This window comes from Gorilla gorilla, chromosome 14, assembly GCF_029281585.2.
Source record: "Gorilla gorilla gorilla isolate KB3781 chromosome 14, NHGRI_mGorGor1-v2.1_pri, whole genome shotgun sequence".
NCBI lineage: Eukaryota > Metazoa > Chordata > Mammalia > Primates > Hominidae > Gorilla > Gorilla gorilla.
The window spans coordinates 57751949-57771739 of NC_073238.2; the positions used below are offsets into that span (position 1 = coordinate 57751949).

The 19791-nt window shown below is 38.9% G+C and overlaps 1 protein-coding gene and 1 long non-coding RNA gene across 3 annotated transcripts in view; both read right to left on the reverse strand.

The window, feature by feature from the left end:
- The window catches only part of ENOX1 (ecto-NOX disulfide-thiol exchanger 1), a 573843-nt gene that overhangs the window by 261282 nt on the left and 292770 nt on the right, over nt 1-19791 (reverse strand). The gene's annotated exons all lie outside the window — the stretch shown is intronic.
- Nucleotides 8105-19791, reverse strand: part of LOC134756982 (uncharacterized) — a 176428-nt gene continuing 164741 nt past the window's right edge. The window contains exon 5 of the long non-coding RNA XR_010130549.1: nt 8105-8248. This is a non-coding gene — a long non-coding RNA (uncharacterized lncRNA). The remainder of the gene's footprint in view (nt 8249-19791) is intronic.

Below are 19791 nucleotides of genomic sequence, written 5' to 3' on the forward strand. Positions count from 1 at the left end.
TAGAGCCCTAAATAAGGTGGGAACCTTAAACGCAGACCTTAATTTTAATAACTCTTGGGAATGGATGGTCTCAGTTAACTCTAATCTTGTATTTGTTTATAGACCTCAGTTTTCAATTACAGGAGGTCTAAGCATTGAAGTGTTAGAGTGTTTGAATAGATGAAAGATGATTAATAGAAATTTTAATATCTCTCCAAGTCAAATGACCATGTAACCTCTACAAATATTACTGTAATCGCTACAAATATTTGTTACTTTGTTTATTCATTCAGTAATTCAAAAAAAGATTTATTGAGCACATGCTAGGTATAACACTCCATAAAACAAGCCTAAAATCTACCAAAAATACAAATATGTATTCACTTGAGAATTTCTGATAGCTCTCATTTAGTGAAGGTACCAGACACTAAACAACATTTAACTTGAGATACATCTGGAACATTTAACAACATACTAAACTTTAAAAAAAATGCATATTTTTCTAATGTGGTTCTGAAACAAAGAGACAAAAAGAAATTTTTTATTTGTCTAATGGAAGAGAAAAGTCCTCAAAAACTAGCTGACCTCCCAGATAATGAAGTGTAAAAGAATGTGCAAATGTACTTCAAAAAGTAACTCTCCTGGACACCAACTGAACCCTTAGAAGCTAAAGGGGGGAAATAACCCCTTCTTCCTTCTTTTACTCTCTCTAGTTTGTCTTTGTTCTGTTTCCCTTGTCATTTCCCACTCTTCAGACACAATTATAGTTGATTGAGATATAACGAGTAAAGCTACATTAGAAACTACTCATGGAAAAATCAATAGAAAAGGATAGAGGCACATTCAACAGAAACAACAAGACAGAAGCACCATTAGGAAGAAGGAAGTGAGAGATTTTTGTAGCAGAATGTACGGAACAGATATTTCCCAAGTGCCTCTTCTATGGTAGGTGGGACATAGCAGCATCATACAGTCACCTCACATATCCACTGTAAAAGAGGAGATGGGTGGGTGCAGGCAGGTAATTGTCCAGAAACAGCAACAGACTGGTTCTATTATGAGAAAGTGAACATACTTCATTTGTGGAAAACTATACAACAGTTAACCACTATGAATGAAACAGATCTCCATATATTAACAGAGAGAATTCTAAAAAAAAAAAAAAAATTGAGAAAAAACAAGTTCCAAAGGTATATATTCAGTATGATCCCATCTATGTAAACTTAAAAAATATTGCACATATATATGTGTATACATATATATACACATACATATATATGTATACACACATATATAGAGAGAGATTAATTATAACTATATATGTGATAAATGGTATAATATACAACAACCTTATTATCATGATAGTACCTCTGGGAAAGGAGAAGTAGATATCTGAAGAACATTTAAAAATTTTTAAATATGGGGGTGAATACATACGCTTTGCTCTTTTCTGTAGGTTTAAGCTACTTGACAATAAAAATTAACACTTTTTTGAAATTTGTTGTCTAAAAAAAGAAAGCTGTAGAAATTGAGACAATTAGAAGGAGCTGTTCTATTAAGTCTAACTTTCTTATTTCTGAGCTGAGCTGAGAATATACAAGTCTGATTATTTTCCATCTTCAGAAAGAGAAACAATGGAGACTTACTGTAGAAGAAAGGACTATCCTTGCAATGAGAAGTCAGTGGCACTTTTGGCAAATGAATGGTCATTTTCAGGTGGAAGTGAATTATCTGAATGTAGTTATATTGAGTCCTCCAGCTTTAAAAGAATGTTTCAACTCATACACTATTTATTTGAGTTACTATTTTTCTTCCTTATGGGGTGTGAATATGAGGTTTAAGGGACACAGTTAATAGATGCCAAGTTTTCATTGTTTCTAAAAATGTTTATAGAGTCTGGATTTTGGAATAACAATTTGCACACTTACAAGTGTTGATTAGCTGGGCAAGATTGCAATTAATATTACTTTTTTAAGCTCCTCGCAAAGACTTCCTTTTCTTTCAAAATTGCCAATAAACATTTTCTAACATAATCCCCAAGGAGCTCATTCACTGGGTGCTGGGGGACTCCAGCAGGAAGGAAACCTACTAACATTTTATTAATTTTGGATCGTGTAATTCTTAGAATTAATGGCAAGGAGCCAGAGAGGTTTTTTGGGTTTTTTTTTTTTTTTCATTTCTTAAATCACAGTGGAAAATAAGCCTGAAACATTTCACTAGTAAGGCAAGAGTCACTTAAGATATATTATTAAATATGAGGGGTAGAAATAAATCACAGACACAAGTGGTATTATACAGTGTGCATTTTTCTGAAAAAACAGACTCCATGCATGAGGATTAGATATACGCCCACAATAAGAGGGCATATTGATCTATAATTTTCAATATTACATCCTTGTATTTTTTATTATATGTTATTTTTCAACTAGTAGAGGAACGTGTTCTCATAAATCTAATATTTATTCTTCCATGTTTATACAGCTAGTAGTGCATTTCAGGAAATGAGAAATTCTGAGAAGCCAAATATAACTTGATGTCCTATGCAAAAAAGAAGACGAGACAGAAAAATCCCCATATTTTAAAAACCTGACTCAGGAACTCACTCATAAAGCTTTAAATAATTAAATAACACAACATAATGAAAGTCTTTTGATATTATTTTTTCTATTCCCATAAATGTAGCCTTTTCATAGATGATACATCTTATCATGTAGTATTCCTCATTTTACTAGAAATCAAAGAAAAGGACCCTTTAGTCCAGTTCTCATTTTCAACACTGTACTCACCGTGTGTATTTTGTGGAAGCTGAGGCAGATATTAACTGTAATCCCACTATAAAAATTGAGATACCCCTACTGGAAACTGTATTGTTAATTCATGAATTCTTCTCATTTTATTATTAAGTAACCTGTGTACTGAGGAATTCAATGATTTCTTAAACCCAAAGAAAATAGTAGTGAATGATACTTTGGTTTTTCATGGAGAGGCTGTATTCATATTATATTATGGTAAAAGCCTCAAGAGGTCAGAGCCATTTCGGGGGAGAAATTCCCCAAGCCTTTGGAGGAGAAATTCCCCAAGCCTTTGGAGGAGAAAGTCCCCAAAGGTCAATTGTTTCTATGTCCTCTCCTTTTAGTTTATAACTTTACTTGAGCCCTTGGAGAAATCAGGAGAAACAGAAGTTGTCAAGTCATTTCCCCATACTCCGCATGCATAAAGATGGAACTGGATGTTGGCAACAGTAAGTAAGTGAGGCAGAAGGCAGAAGTGTTGAGGGGGACGGCAGGGGGTGAGGCCAAGGATGTTGGGACTAAAGGGAGAGAGCAGTTAGGCTGTAATCAAGGGTTCTTTGAGCTCCCCACAAACCGATCCTTGATTTTCTGAGGAAGCTTGTGGCCTAGAGCAGACAGCTGAAACTATGGTGCTTGGTGAAAAGCAAGTGAAAAAAAAACTACTACTTTATTACTTACCTTTTCCCAGTCATCTTGCAGATTTCAGATTTTCTACCCTTTCCGTTCTCAGTAACTGACCGGCCACCTTTGTGGCATCAGCCCCACCACTTCTCCTGAGGTCCAAGCCTGTCTCCATCTCCATATCCAAGAGCTGTCCTCTCTCTGCCATTTTCCTGTACTGAGTTCTAATATTATCTTTCCCTCATCCATGTTCCTATATCAAGAAAAATGATCTCCTTTAAACACCAAACCAGAATTTCTCGTTCTTCGAAAGAGTCTATCCATCCATTTACGTATGTTAGTGTATTTCTAGGCAGCTAAAAAATAAATGTAAGCTCAGAGTAGAAGTGCAATAGAATGGAAAGAGAATGGTACCCGGAGTTAGAAAAAGGGGGCTACACCCAGCTCCATCTTTCTGCCCATTTGGGCACTGTCAGCTCTAAGTGAAGTTTCTGTAGTCTGGGCAGTTGCAGACCTCCACTGCTGGACAAGGGAAAGAAGGTTTGAGTCTGGTTATTACAATAACTGGGGTTGGGGGAGATGTTGGCTTTTGGTTCCTGAGAACTGTGGTTACTAAACATTCTTTTATTTATTTTTATTTTTATTTTTTTTTTGAGACAGAGCTGTTCTCTTGCTGCCCAGGCTGGAGTGCAATGGCGTGATCTTGGCTCACTGCAACCTCCACCTCCCGGGTTCAAGCGATTTTCCTGCCATAGCCTCCTGAAGTAGCTGGGATTACAGGCGCCCACAACCACGCCCAGCTAATTTTTTTGTATTTTTAGTTGTGATGGGATTTCACCATGTTGGCCAGGCTGGCCTTGAACTCCTGACCTCAGGTGATCCACCCGTCTCGGCCCCCCAAAGTGCTGCAATTATAGGCATGAGCCACTGCACCTGGACGGTTACTATACATTCTAAACATGCATGGGACAACCTTGCATCACAAAGAACTGTCCCACTTAAAATGCCAATACTGCCCTGATGAAGAAACATCAATAGATGATTTTCAATGTTCCTTCAACCTATTTGGCCTCTAAAACTTAAGTGAAATGTAGGGAACTTAAGAGACTCAGGAAAGAACTGTGAGGATAATTAAAATTTTGGATTATGCAGATTTATAGGAAAAGTTTTAAAAATGGGCTTATCTCTCCCAAAGAGAAAAAGGATGATTTAAAAACTGAGACTAGGATGATACAGGGGAAGTCTGACCAATAAATTTTCTTTTTCAATGGAAGCAGAAATAAATTAACATGATATGAGCTCAGAAATTACATCGGCTTTCTTGAGAAAGACTTGAAATCATAAATGAAAGAGAAGACATTACAACTGATATCACAGAAATAAAAAGGATTATGAGAGACTACAAGGAACAATGATATGCCAACCAGTTAGATAACCTAGATGAAACAGATACATTTCTAGAAACATACAACCTACCAAGACTAAATAGAGAAAAAATAGAAAGCCTAAACAGACCGATAACTAGTAAGGAGATTGAGTCAGTAGTTAGAAATCTTCCAACAAAGAAAAGTCCTATATCAGATAGCTTCACCAGATAATTCTACCAAACATTTAAAGAACTAATGCTAATCCTTCTCAAACTCTTCTAAAAAATTGAAAAGGATGGAACATTTCCTAACTCACTTTATGAAGCCAGCATAAGCCTGATACCAAAGTCAACCATGCCACAAGAAAACTACAGGCCAATATCCCTGATGAATATAAGTGCAAAAATTCTCAACAAAATACTAGCAACTTTTTTGCTAGCAACAAATACTAGCAAACCAAATTCAACAGCAGTATGCAGTATGCTGTTGAATTTGGAAGCCTCATACTTCCTGATGTCGAAATGTAACAACAAACTCTCTATATATTATATATAGAGTTTCAGTCATGCAAGATGAAAAAATTGTAATATATAAAGCTACAGTAGTCAGAATGGCATGGTACTGACATAAAGGCAGATATATGGACCAATGGAACAGGATAGAGAGTCCAGAAATAAACCCATATATATGGGATCAAATTATATTCAACAAGGGTTCCAAGACTCCACAAAAGTGGAAGAACTTATTCTTCAATAAATTGTGTTAGGAAAACTGTATATCCACATGCCACAGAATAAAACTGGATCCTTATTTTATACCATACACCAAAACCAACCCAAAATGAATTAAAGAATTAAATATAAGGTTTGAAACTACACAACTACTAGAAGAAAACCCAGGGAAAAAGCTCCATAATATTTGGTCTTGGCTGTGATTTCTTAGATATCACAAGAAAAGAACAGGTAACAAAACAAACATAGACAAGTAGAATTATATCAAATTAAAAGGCTTCCATGCAGCAAAGGAAGCAATCAATAGAGTGAAAAGGCAACTTACAGAATGGGAAAAAATTTGCAAACCATATATCTGATAAGGGGTTAATATATTAAATATATAATAAACTCCTACAACTCAACTGCAAAATATCCAAATAATATAATTTAAAAATGGGCAAAGGACTTGAATAGACATTTCTCCCAAGAAGACATACAAACGGTCAACAGATACATGAAACGATATTCAAAATCACTAATTATCAGTGAAATACAAATCAAAACCACAATGAAGTATCACCTCAAGATGGTTATTATTTAAAATAATAGACAAGGGTTAGTAAAGTTGTGGAGAAATTGGAACCCTTGTACACTGAGGGTGAGAATGCAAACTGGTACTTCTGCTGTGCAGTATGAAGATTCCTCCACAAATTAAAAATAGAACTACCATATGATCCAGCAATTTCACTTCTGGGTACATATCAAAAAAACTGAAAACAGGATCTTGTAGAGATATTTACACACTCGTGTTCACTGCAGCATTATTCGCAATAGCTAGGGTGTGGAAAGAACCTAAATGCCCACTGACAAATGAATGAGTAAACATGGTCTATATGTAGAACAGAAGATTATTAAGCCTAACAAGGAAAATTCTGTCATATGTGACAACATGGATAAACTAAGGTCATTATGCTAAGTGAAACAAGCCAGTCACCGAAGGACAAGTACTGCATGATTTCATTCATATGAGGTACCTAAAGTAGTCAAACTCGTAGAATAAGGTAAAATTGTAGTTGCCAGAGCTGAAGGGAGGAGAAACAGGGAGTTGCTTTACAACAGGTATAGCACTTTAGTTAAGCAAGATGAAAAAATTGTAAGGATTTGCTGTACAACATGCAGAGAGTTAACAACACTAAAGTATGGACTTAAAAATTTGTTAAAGGGTAGATTTCATGTTTTGTGTGTGTGTGTGTGTTTTAACCACAATAAATGAAAAAAAAAAAAACTAAGAAAAAAAGGAAATTGGATCCCTGGGTATGAAGGTTTGAAAACAAATGAATTTTTATTGGTTTCAGACAGTTCACGCAGAATCTTGCTTGTAGACTAGGGAGGAGCATTTAGGTAACTTCTCACGTCCTTCCCAGCACTTCTGTTTCTATGGATACAGTTATTAGGTTCCAGCACACTGTGATATCCTACTGAATTGACAGGCTAGAGAGCTGAGGATGGAGGCACAACTTCCGATCTACCCCATACCCTAGTAAATACCCCCTGCCTCACTGTTCAATGGGGGTTAATCATGAGGCCCAACAGCGAAGGGTACAGTGGGAAAACTGGAGTCTAGCCCAGCACTACAGTAAAATCTACTTTGATTCTTAGTAGAAATAAAAGAAATAAAAAAAGTAGAACCACAGTAAAGGGCTACTAAGAGAGAAAGCATTTGTCACCGTGGACAGAATAAAAGTACCACCAAATGAAATAAATGCCTATGGGAAAAGATGTGTCATGCTAGAAACTACTGTGTTCCTTCTCCTTTGCTCTTCATTTAGTTTTCATCCACTCAATGTACCAAGCCTTATCCTATATCCTGTTTCCTTTTCCAGCTTTGAAAGATGCATGGACTGAATTTAGCCTTTGGTTAGGTCTTTGTCAGAAAGTACCTTCAAAATAAAAGTGTTTTACTTGGTACTATCTCAACAGCAAACATGTATTTCCAAAATGAAATGCTTGCTCTACTAGCAAGCTTTTTCCTTGAGTAAGCAACAATATTGTTAGTAATTTTTCAGACTGTTAATACACATACACACACACACACACACAAAACCCCAAACAAGTCCTATTCTATCATTTATAAATCATAGGGTGAATATCCTCTGGTAGAACTAAATGAAAACACTCAGGGCACTGAGTTTTTATAATTTGAAAAATGATAATACTAGTTGATATTGACAAATTCAGTTTTGATTTTCAACGTTTCAAAATATAATTTATCCACAAGGTCTTAAACAATTGAAAGTACTTAACTAAATCTGATATATGTAGATGCTTGGCATAAATTTATTGAATCTATTCAGTTAGAATTTATAAACACAAAAATAAAATTTGTTTTAAGTCAATGTGGGGTATATTTTATTTCTAATATCCTTGTTACATTCCACAGGGTATACATAAATAAGTATGACAAGATATTTATTTTCATTTAAATCTAACTTTCAATGAAATTAAGAAATGAAAATCTGTTTAAAATCTACCCCCAGAGTTCTAATTGAAATAGAGTACAAATATTTTCCATTAAAAAATATCCCTCAAACTTAATATCTTCAGTAAGAAAAATGAAAAAATTAACACAAACCTCAAAACTGCCAGCAGCTCAGAAGACAAATGTGTTCTCTGGGGACTTGATTGAAACCATGTATTCATAAAAGTCTTTTAAATGGATGCTCTTCACAAAGGAAGTCCCATGGAAGACAGCATGGTTCTGACATACCAGAGGCTTCTGGAAGCAAAGAAAAGCACACCGTTAGGATATGTCTAAAGTATCATTACTGCCTGTAACGGTATTATTATCACTTATATGTATTATCAGCATGATGTTATTAATTTCTATCAATTTTGTACCCCAAATCATCTTATTCATCAATGGCAGAGTGCGACAGTAACCTTTCAATATCGTATTTAGAAATTTCTAAAAGTCAGGAGTATTTATAACTAAGCAAACCTCTGCTTTTCCTCTTATCTAGGCTGGGATTGAATAACTGTGGGCAGGGTATGAGCACAAGAGCAGTGACAGTATTTACTGAGTGTCTACCAGATATAAGGCACTGTGCAAGTGGCTTTTAAATCTGGGATCTTTAATACAAACAACACTGCAATTGAAAAGTATTGGCTCCATTTTACAGATGAGAAAAAAATGCACAGATTGCTGACCTCAGGCTTAGAACCTGTAACCATCAAAGTTCAAAGGCCTCAGGGCAGGTACTTTCCCTCATCTCACTCTGTAGCCTTGGTGATTTAGAAAAATATTTCCCAAACAGAACTGACAAGAGAACAGATAATGCTGCAAAATACTAAATTAATTCAAATATTACTAATTAATTAAGAACTTGTCTTGCCTAATTTACTTTAGTTTTATATTAAATATTGTCTTATTCAGTCAGGCCCACATAAATACAAATGCCCAGCTTTAAGCAGTATATTTTTTTTCTACCAACTTTTCTTCCTTAGACAAAGAGAGAACTTGCTGGAAACTGAGAAGCTCCTTTGTGTTTGGTGTGGGATTACATGCAGCGCTACATCAAGGCTGGCACTGCAAACTTCTCATCTTCCTCTGGCCTGTCCATGTGACCCACAGCTCCTCCACTGTCCTGATGAATGAGAACACTTAGTTTTCCTGATTGCATCAGGAACTGAGCCCACATCCTCTGTGGCTATTACTGAGTGATATTACTGTATCTCTTTGTGGCTACATTCACCTTAATGGCTGAGGGTGACAAAGCGAGGGCTCTAGTTGGATTTCCATTCTCGTTTTTAGTCAGCTATCTCTATGTTTGTTTCTGATGGTTCCAGTGCAACACAGAGACCCCCTGCAACTTACCCACCACCAGCTGTCCCAGTACCCACTCTCACACTGTGTTGCAGGGCTACTGCTCACCAAATAAATGCTTCAACACGTCCCTTGAAATTACAGCTTTGGATGCCACAGACTTTTGTCTGTCCTGAACCTTTTAGCTCATGGCCCCACCGCAGGACCAAAAGTCCCTTAGAGAGACTAGAAAATGATGGAGCCAGGAAGGTCATGTATAACTTTTGAAATTTTTAGTTTATTGGATTTTTGGCCACAAAAGCTTCAGTCATGAATAAAGAAACAAGGGAAAATGATGGATGGTATTTTCAAATTCTACAGAACCAGAGCCTAGGATTATTACACAAAGAAAAAGGAAAAAGAACAGAGGAAAACAGAGCTAGTTTATCTTTGCATGAAAGAAGAAAGGTGAGCTTGACAAAGAATGAAGAAAAAAGACTTGAACCAATGATCTAAACTAAGTGAGAGGAATGTGAAATGAATAGCAACTCTTCTTAAAATCTCATACACTAGCATTCTGTTTACTTCATACCACTCAGAAACAAATTTTCAGGCAGGGCATGGTGGCCCACGCCTATAATCCCAGCACTTTGGGAGGCCAAGGCAGGCAGATCACTTCAGTCCAGAAGTTCGAGACCAGCCTGGCCAATGTGGTGAAACCCTGTCTCTACAAAAAATACAAAAATTGGCCAGGTGCGGTGGCTCATGCCTATAATCCCAGCACTTTGGGAGGCCGAGGTGGGTGGATCATGAGGTCAGGAGATGGAGACCATCCTGGCTAACACTGTGAAAGCCCGTCTCTACTAAAAACACAAAAAATTAGCCAGGCATGGTGGCGGGTGCCTGTAGTCCCAGCTACTTGGGAGGCTGAGGCAGAAGAATGGTGTGAACCCGGGAGGCAGAGCTTGCAGTGATCCAAGATCGTACCACTGCACTCCAGCCTGGGTGACAGAGCGAGACTTCGTCTCAAAAACAAAAACAAAAAACAAAAATTAGCCAGGTGTGGTGGTGCACACCAATTCATCCTGGCTACTCAGGAGGCTGAGGCATAAGAATCACTTGAACCCAGGAGGCGGAGGCTGCAGTGAGCCAAGATTTCACCACTGCACTCGGGCCTGGGCAAGTAAGTGAGACTCTCTCAAAAAAAAACAAAAACAAAAACAAACAAAAAAAAAACAACAAAAAAACCAACAACCAAATTTTCAGATTAAATACCTAAACTAGTAGGCCCATTTTTTATAAAATCCTAATGACAATTTTTAAACATTCATTCAGCCACTATTCATTATATACTTATGAGCCAAACAATAAGTTGGAAAATTCCAGGAACACTGCAATAATCAAGATAGCCTTTTAGTCAAGCATCTTAACTGTCTTGCAGAGAGATACAACTAGGATGTCAAAAACCATAAGAAGGTGGTACCAGTAGGTGTTTGTAATAATGGGGTCTGAAACCAAACTGGCGGGGGTGTTCCTGCTTCATTACTTCCTGGCTGTATGACCTTGGGCAAGGTAATAAAACTGTATAACTTAGCCTCCTTATCTGCAGGATGTATTTCCCGCAAAGGCTGTTTGAGGATTAAGAGAAGCCACATAAAGTGCTTTGTGCACTGAGTAACATACAATAAGAACTCATCAAAAGTTAGGAAATGTTGGCGGGATGCAGTGGCTCACGCCTATAATCCCAGCACTTTGGGAGGCCAAGGCAGGCAGATCACCTGAGGTCAGGAGTTCGAGACCAGCCTGGCCAACATGATGAAACCCCGTCTCTACTAAATACAAAAATTAGCCAGGTATGGTGGTGCATGCCTGTAATCCCAGCTACTCAGGAGGCTGAGGCAGGGAGAATTGCTTGAACCTGGGAGGTAGAAGTTGCAGTGGGCTGAGATCGTGCCACTGCACTCCAGCCTGGGTGACAAAGTGAGACTCTGTCTCAAAAAAAAAAAAAAAAAGTTAGGAAATATTAGTAGTATTGTTGTATAACAGATCATGGGTGGTATCAGTGATGGAAAATGTGCTATGAAGCTCAGAGGAATTGGAGATCCTTTCTGTTGGGGATGAATGGAATCAAGAAGGCTTCAGTGAAGAAAGTAGCATTTAAGATCAACTATAAGTAAACAGACAGACATGATTAGGCATTTACAGAAATTCTATTATAATTGAAAAGCCAGAATATGATATACTTTAGAAAAACATAGGTTCATGAAATCAGACATTATTTTCCAGGATTTGGTGTGAAAGTAGATACCTAACCTAACAACACAGCCAGGTCATAGTACAAAGAAAATCAACATACTGCTACCAAGAGAGGTACACGATCCCATGGGGTCCTGTTCTATTTAACTGTAATCCAAAATGACACCATGGCTTTTAATGGAGCTTGGCAAGCTCTAGATGTGCCAATTTTAAACTTAGCCTTAAATTTAAATCATAGGGCTTGAGACTCAAATCTCCAATGTGACCTTTCCTGGGTGTTGTTCAAGAAAACATGTCTGTCACTGTGGACAGAAACCATACACGCTTTTACTCTGGAAAGTATAATATAAAGATGTACTGTATTTTACAAGCACTGAGCCACAAAATGATGGTGGCTATAATTCCCTAGAAGCAATAAAAGCAAAGACTGTTTGATTTCTAACATTCATTTAGAAATGTCTTTTTGCATTAATGAACATTCTTATTTCCCGCATATTCGGGACTTTAATTCAAAAAAAGCTTGGCAGGAATCTCATCATTTATAGATTTAACATATAGTTCCTCTGGATACATTCATTTTGCAAGGGCTCACTAAGCCACACTACTTTGTCCTTGCCAGACCCATACAATATTGTACTGAACAGAGGAGCTAAAAGCCCACAGTGGCTTGAATTCTCCTATACCCTCCCTGTTTCCTAGCCATGGAAGGTCTAATCAAGGAGAGTTCTAGGGTTGAAATGTGTTCAGGTGTTGCCAATGTGATAGTGTGAAGAGGTACAGCCTTTAAGAGATGATTAGGCCATGAGGACTCCTCCCTCATGAATGTGATCAAGGCCCTTATAAAAGAGGCTTCACACAGCATTCAGGTAGCTAGCCCTTCTGCCTTCCACCACGTGCAAACACAGCAATATTCCCCTCCAGAGAAACCATCTTGGAAGTGGAGAGCAGCCAGCACCACAGACAACAGAATCTTCTGGTGCTTTAATCTTGAACTTTCTAGCCTCCAGGACTGTGAGAAAATAAATTTCTATTCTTTATAAATTACCTAATCAACGGTATTTGTTATAGGAACAACAAACAAAGGCAGAAATTGGTACCAGAAGAATGGGATGATGCTGTAATAAATACCTGAAAATGTAGAAACACCTTTGGAATTGGGTAATGGGTAGAAGCTGGAATGGTAATGGGTAAATGCTGGAAAAAGCCTGCACCGTCATGAACAGAACATTAAGGGCAATTGTGGTGAGCGCTAAGAAGAAGCAGAAGACTAGAGAAAGCCTGACTTCTTTATGGATTACTTAAGTGGTTGTGAACAGAATGTTGGTATAAACATGAACAGTAAAGATTATTCTGTTGAGATCTCAGATGGACATAAGGAACAGGGTACTGGAAGCTAGAGGAAGGGCCGTCTTTGTTATAAAATGGCAAAGAATTATGCTGAATTCTGTCCTGTCCTAGGACTCTGTGAAATGCAGAACTTAAGAGCAATTAACTAGAATATTTGGTGGAGTAAATTCTGAATTTTCCATTATTTCAAATTGTGAGCATTTGGGAAATTTTCAGCTTGGACATGTGGAGAATAAAAAATAAGTGCGTTTAGAAGAGAAAACCAAGTGCATGACCAAGTGACTGTTTGGTAAGGAGATTAGTATCGATAGAAGTCAGGTGCTTTAGAAGAAAGCCAGGAGCCATTGACAATGGACCAATGGCTCTAAACACATTTTGAAGATCTTTGAGGCTGCCCCTCCCATCATGGGCCCAGAGTGCTAGGGCTTTGAGGGCAGAATGGTTTTGAGGAAGGGGCCCAGGGTGCCTGGGGGATCTGGAGACTCACTGCCCAGGGCAATCTCAAGTCTCTGCTCCCCACATTCTGTTACGGTATTCCTCAGCCTCCCCAGCTGTGGCTTGAGTGGACCCAGCTGCAGCTGTAAACCTCGGCAGCCTCCATATGGTCGTAATTCTGAGGCTTACAGAGTGCAAGAGCTGTGAGGCACAGCTGCTTCCACCTAGATTTCAAAGGATGTCTCAGGCAGCCTTGGGACCTAGGCATGAACTTGCTTGCCACAGAGGTAGGGCCATGGCAGAGACCCTTCACTAGTGCAATGACTAGTGGAACTGTGGGGTCAGAGCCACTGCAGAGAGTCCCCAGTAGGGCAATCCTTAGTGCAGCCATGGGGGCAGGTTCACTCATAAAATCCCATTACTGTAGAGCCACAGCATGCAACTCCAGCCTGAGAGAGCTACAAGGGCTGAACTCCAGCCCGCGAGAGCTGCTTCATGGGCTATGCTCAACAATGTTGTCATAGAAGGGTCTCCTGGAGGCTTGGAGACCCAACCCAGCTGAGTATGTCTTGAAGGGAAGATACAAAGTAAAAGATTACTTTCAAGTCTTAAGATTTAATGTTTGCCTTGTTGGGTTTTAGATCTTGGGACCTGTTACCCCTTTTTTCTTTGCTATTTCTCCCTTTTGGAACAGAAACGTCTATCCTATGTCTGTCCCATCATTGTATTTTACTTTATTTTTGAGACAGAATCTCGCTCTGTCACCCAGGCTGGAATGCAGTGGCATGACGTCGGCTCACCGCAACCTCCACCTCCTGGGTTCAAGCGATTCTCCTGCCTCATCCTCCTGAGTAGCTGAGATTACAAGTGCCTGCCCCCATGCCCAGCCAAATTTTTTTCTATTTTTGGTAGAGACAGGGTTTTGTCATGTTGGCCAGGCTGGTCTCGAACTCCTGGCCTCAAGTGATCCACCTGCCTCGGCCTCCCAAAGTGCTGGGATTACAGGCATGAGCCATTGCGCCCAGTCCCATCATTGTATTAATATTTTAGAAGCACATAACTTGTTTAACTTCACAGGTTCATAGCAGGAGAGCAATTTGCCTTGACATGAATTGTGCCTTGAGTCTCATCCATAGAGGATTTAGATGAGACTCTGGATTTTAGACTTTGAGTTGATGCTAGAACAAGTTTAGACTGGGCTACTGGGATGGAATCAATGTATTTTGCATGTGAGAGGACATAAATTTGGGAGAGGGGCCAGGGTGGAATATTATGGTTAAAATGTGTCCCCTTCAAAATTCAGGTGTTGGAAATGTGATATTATTAAGAAATTGGGCTTTTAAGAGGTGATTAGGCCATAGGGACTCCTCCCAGGTAAATGAGATTAAGGACCTTATTAAAAAATGTTTCACACAGCATTTGGATAATTGCTCTTCTGCCTTCTGCCATGTGAGGGCAAAGGGTTCCTCCCCTCCGGAATAACCATCTTGGAAGAAAGCTTCCCTTTCCAGAAAACTGAACCTGCCAGTGCATTCATCTTGAACTTTTCAGCCTCCAGAACTGTAAGCAAACAAATTTTTATGCTTTATAAATTACCCCATCTATTGTATTTTGGTATAGCAGCACAAATAGACTAAGAGAGTGAGCCTGCAATAAATACAGTATCCTTCTTTATCCCTTTCACTGAAAACCTGTCAACACTATTTTCCATTCATTCCAACTCATAACATCACAATTTATGCACTACCATTGTGTCAATTCATTCTTAGATTGCTATAAAGAAACATCTGAGGCTAGGTAATTCATAAGCAAAAATTTATTTTGGCTTATGGTTCTGCAGCCTATACAGGAAGCATGGCGCTGGTGTCTGCTTCTGGCGCATCCTCAAGAAGCTTACTATCATGGTGGAAGGCAAATGGGAGCAGGTCCATCACATGATGACAGCAGGGGCAAGAGAGAAAAGGGAGAGGTCCCAGACTCTTTTAAACAACCAGATCTTGCATGGACTTCGTGAGAACTCACCTATCACAAAGGGCATGGTGCTAAACCATTCATGAGGGATCCACCCCCATGATCCCATCACCTCCTACCAGGCCCCACCTTCAGCATTGGGAATCACATTTCAACATGAGATTTGGAGGGGACAAACATCCAAATCATATCAACCATAACTTCTAGCTAGTATTTATTCTTGTAGTTCATCCTGAAAAGAGCCCAAAATGGGTCATCCTCAGGCTATAATGGTGATAAACATTTGAACTAAAGTGAATAAGGCAGGGCACTGTGGCTCATGCCTGTAATCCCAGCACTCTGGGAGGCTGAGGCAGGCAGATCATTTGAGGCCAGGAGTTTGAGACCAGCCTGGCCAACATGGTGAAACCCTGGCTCTACTAAAAGTACAAAAATAGCCAGGTATGGTGATGTGTGCCTGTAGTCCCAGCTACTTGAGAGGCGGAGGCAGGAGAATGGCTTGAACCCAGGAGGTGGAGGTTGCAGTGAGCTAACACCACTGCACTACAGCCCGGGCAACAGAGTGAGACTCCATCTCAAAAATAAATAAAATAAGTGAATAAATGCATAGATAAGATAATTCTTAAAATGTAACTCTAATTATGTACATCCACTACTAAAGAACTTACAAGGGCTCCCTATTTTCCAAAGATCAGACCTAAGTTATTCACCAGAAATATCTGTTCCCACCATCCTCTGTAATCTCAAAACAGACTATTTCTGACCAAAACCCTTGGATCCAGTAGAAATGGTCTGCTCACTATGTTATATAGTGAATCTCAACTAGAGGGGCATCACAGGTGCATGGGGTGTCGCCTATGACAAAAGTGATAAATGGCATCTCCCTTGCCCTGTTTCTCTGATCAGCTACTACTTTGTGAACCACCCTATGGAGAGGCCCATTTGGAAAGAAACTGAAGGATCTTTCCAAGACAACAGCCAGTAAGAAACTTGGGCCCTTTATCTATTAGCCTACGAGAAACTAAATCCTACCAACAACCAATGAGCTTGGAAATATATTCTGCCCCAGTTGAGAAGAGATGCTGTAGATGTTGCTCTAGTTGAGATGACTACAGGCCTGGCCATTGCTTTGACTGAAGCCTTGTGAGAGACCCAGAGTTGGAGGACCCAGCTAAGGCATGCTCAGATTCCTGACTGTTGTTTAAGCAAAATTAAAATAGGGGGTCAGGCCTGAAAAATTCCTGAGCAAATACAATCAGAGGTCTTAAAAACAGCCTTAATCTTGCTTAAATTGCCAACATAAGCAAAACTTAACCCGGGTCACTTCTGATAAATGCTTACATTAGAACTAAAACTTAACCCCAGTGCATCGTAAGCAGCTAATGAACATAATTATGTGACTGGACTTTCCAAGAAAGTACCAAAGAAAAGGCCATTTTGTCATTGCAAACCAGTCAAATAATTTTATTTTACCTTAGCATTTTCCCAATAAATACTTGCCTCATTCTGTCATTGAGACACTAAACCTCTTGCAATCTGGTGTTCTCCATCCATAAATTGTTTCTTATTCAAACTCTTTAAAATTTTATGCCTTAAATTTTAATGCAGTGATAGTTAATTTTATGTTGTTAACTTGGCTAGGCCATGGTACCTAGATATTTGCAAACACAAGTCTAGATGTTACTGTGAAGATGTTAAAATTAACATTTAATTAGTAGACACTGAGTAAAGCAGATTACTTTCCATAATGTGGGTGGGCCTTATCTAATCAGTTGAAGCACATAAGGCAAAACAGACTGAGGTCCCCCAAGAAAGGGAATTCTGCCTCCAGACTGTCTTTGGATTTGAGCTTCTTCCCTAGATCTCCAGCCTGCTGGCCTACCCTGCAGATTTTGGACTTGCCAGTGTCTATAACTACATGAGCTAATTCCTTAAAATATCTTAAGATTCTCTCTCTCTGTCTCTCCCCCCGCCCCACTCCCTCTCCTGTTGGTTCTGTTTCTCTGGAGAACCTTGACTGTTGAGATAGAACTGATAGGACCTATAGAGAGAGAGATGTATAATAAGGGATTTATTAGGGGAATTGGCTCACTTGATTATGGAGGCTGAGAAGTTCCATGATAGGCCAGCCATCTGGAAGTTGGAGAACAAGAGAAGCTGATAGCAAGGCTCAATTCAAGTCTGAAGGCCTTAGAACCAAGAAAGTAGTAACTCTCACACCAAGCCCAAAGGCCCAGGAGCCTAGGGGCATTGCTGGTGTAAGTCTTGGAGTCCAAGGACAACAGAGTCTGGACTTCTGATATCCAACAGCAGAAGGAAAAGGGCATCCTGGCTCCCAGAAAGAGCAAGAATTCACCATTCCTTTGCCTTCTTTTTCCATCTGGGAACCCCAGCTGATTGGATAGTAACCACCCACATTGAAGGCAGATCTTCCCCATTCAGTCCACTGACTCAAGTGCTAATCTTCTTCTGGAAACACCTTCACAGATTCCCCTGGGGGCAGGCCTATCATTCTAATCAAATGCCAAAACAGTCCATCTGGGTTTCCCTTTCATCAGGAGAAGGACAAGCTCAGTGCCTACCGAAGCACTGAGAATAATTAATGCTTTACCAGCTATCTGGGTATCCCTTTGTTTTAGTCTATTCTCACGCTGCTATAAAGAACTGCTCGAGGCTGGGTAATTTAGAAAGGAAACAGGTTTAATTGACTCACAGTTCTGCATGGCTGGGGAGGCATCAGGAAACTTACAATCATGACAGAAGGTAAAGGGGAAGCAAGGCATCTTCCTCACAAGGTGCAGGAGGGAAAATAAACGGAGGAACTACCAAATACTTATAAAACCATCAGATCTCGTGAGAACTCACTATCATGAGAATGGCATGGGAAAAACTGCCCTTATGATTCAATTTCCTCCATCTGGTCTCTCCCTTGACATGTGGGGATTAGGGGGATTACAATTCAAGATGAGATTTTGGGTGGGGACACAACCAAACCATATCATCCTTAGACCAGTCACACTGACACCCAATCAACCATCACAATAATCACAATCAACTAATACGAAGACCCACAGATACTGTGAGACTAATATGACAGCCCTCCCATCACATTTATCACAATGAATTATAATTTTTGGATTCCTCTCTAATATGGTAAGCTTCATATTCTGTCAAGCAGAGACCATGTACATCATGTTTGCAAACAAATCTTGTACTGTGTCCAGCGCAGTGCACTACATTCTTGTTAAACAAATGAGTCAAAACTAAAGCTTCTCCAGCAGTGTCTTCATATAACCTAAGAAAATGATGAAACAGTTCCCCAACTAACTTATTGTTTACGATTTATTTGTACCTTTATTGAAGGTACCTTTAATATTGTAAGAAGGCACGTATATTCATTCTTTCACAATAATAAACAAAATAGTAGAGATGAGACAAATCATGACACACGGGAGTGACACACAGAGTGGAGTTTTATGGAGTTGGAGAGTAAGATGACTGTGAAATTGAGAATAACAAATTTGAAATTTTGTAGACTGCTTTAGAGCTATCAGAAGTATCAGATTTGTATCAGATTTCAATTAAAAGTGTTTTTGAAGATGAACGTGGCATCAAAGTTTAGAATAGGAAAAAAGGCTATTGCTATTTGAATAGGTCAGTTAGACAGCAGTGGAAATATAAAAGTAGGGTTGGATGGAAGAAAAATGCAGAGAAAAAATTCCATCAATTAGATGAAATGGATAATGAGAAAAAAGATGCAGTCAACGATCATAGGAATATTTTGAGCCTAGGTGTGGGGGAGACTGTAAGAACACTGACAGAATGTGGAGATTCAAGAGGGGAGCTGGTATATGTCTGCATGCTTAGGGAGTATAAAATGATAGTGACTTTACTTTGAGATATGCCAAGTTTGAGAAATGCCACATTCCTTCCTATGTTTTATGAATACAGAAAATCTAAGTTTGATAAATCTTTCACCAAAGATCAATAGAGACTATCAAAGACTATCTTTAATTTATTGTTCAGCGAGTATAATATATGGTAAAATGCACTGATTTTAGGTGTACAGTTCACTAGGCTTTGATAAATATACCTTCCCAAGTAACCTACACACAAGTCAAGATACAAAACATTTCCATCACCCCTGAAAGTTTCCTTCTAGTCAAGCCCCACTCAAATGTGAAATTTCAATGTCTATCACCATAAATGCCTTTGCCTATGCTTGAACTTTGTATATAATCATACGGTATACCAGATAGTATATGTTCTTTTATGCCTGGTTCCTTTTGTTCAATGTAATGATTATAATTCTTGTTAAATCTTCCAGTAGTTAATTCATAAGTATTCCATTGTATAAACGACTAGTAACCGACTACATATAATATTACATTATGTGAATTTACCATAACTTATCCATTCTCCTGTCTATGGTCATTTGGCTTGATCCAGTATTTGGCTATTAATAAACAAAGCTATTACAAACATTCCTATCAGGGCTTTATGTTCTT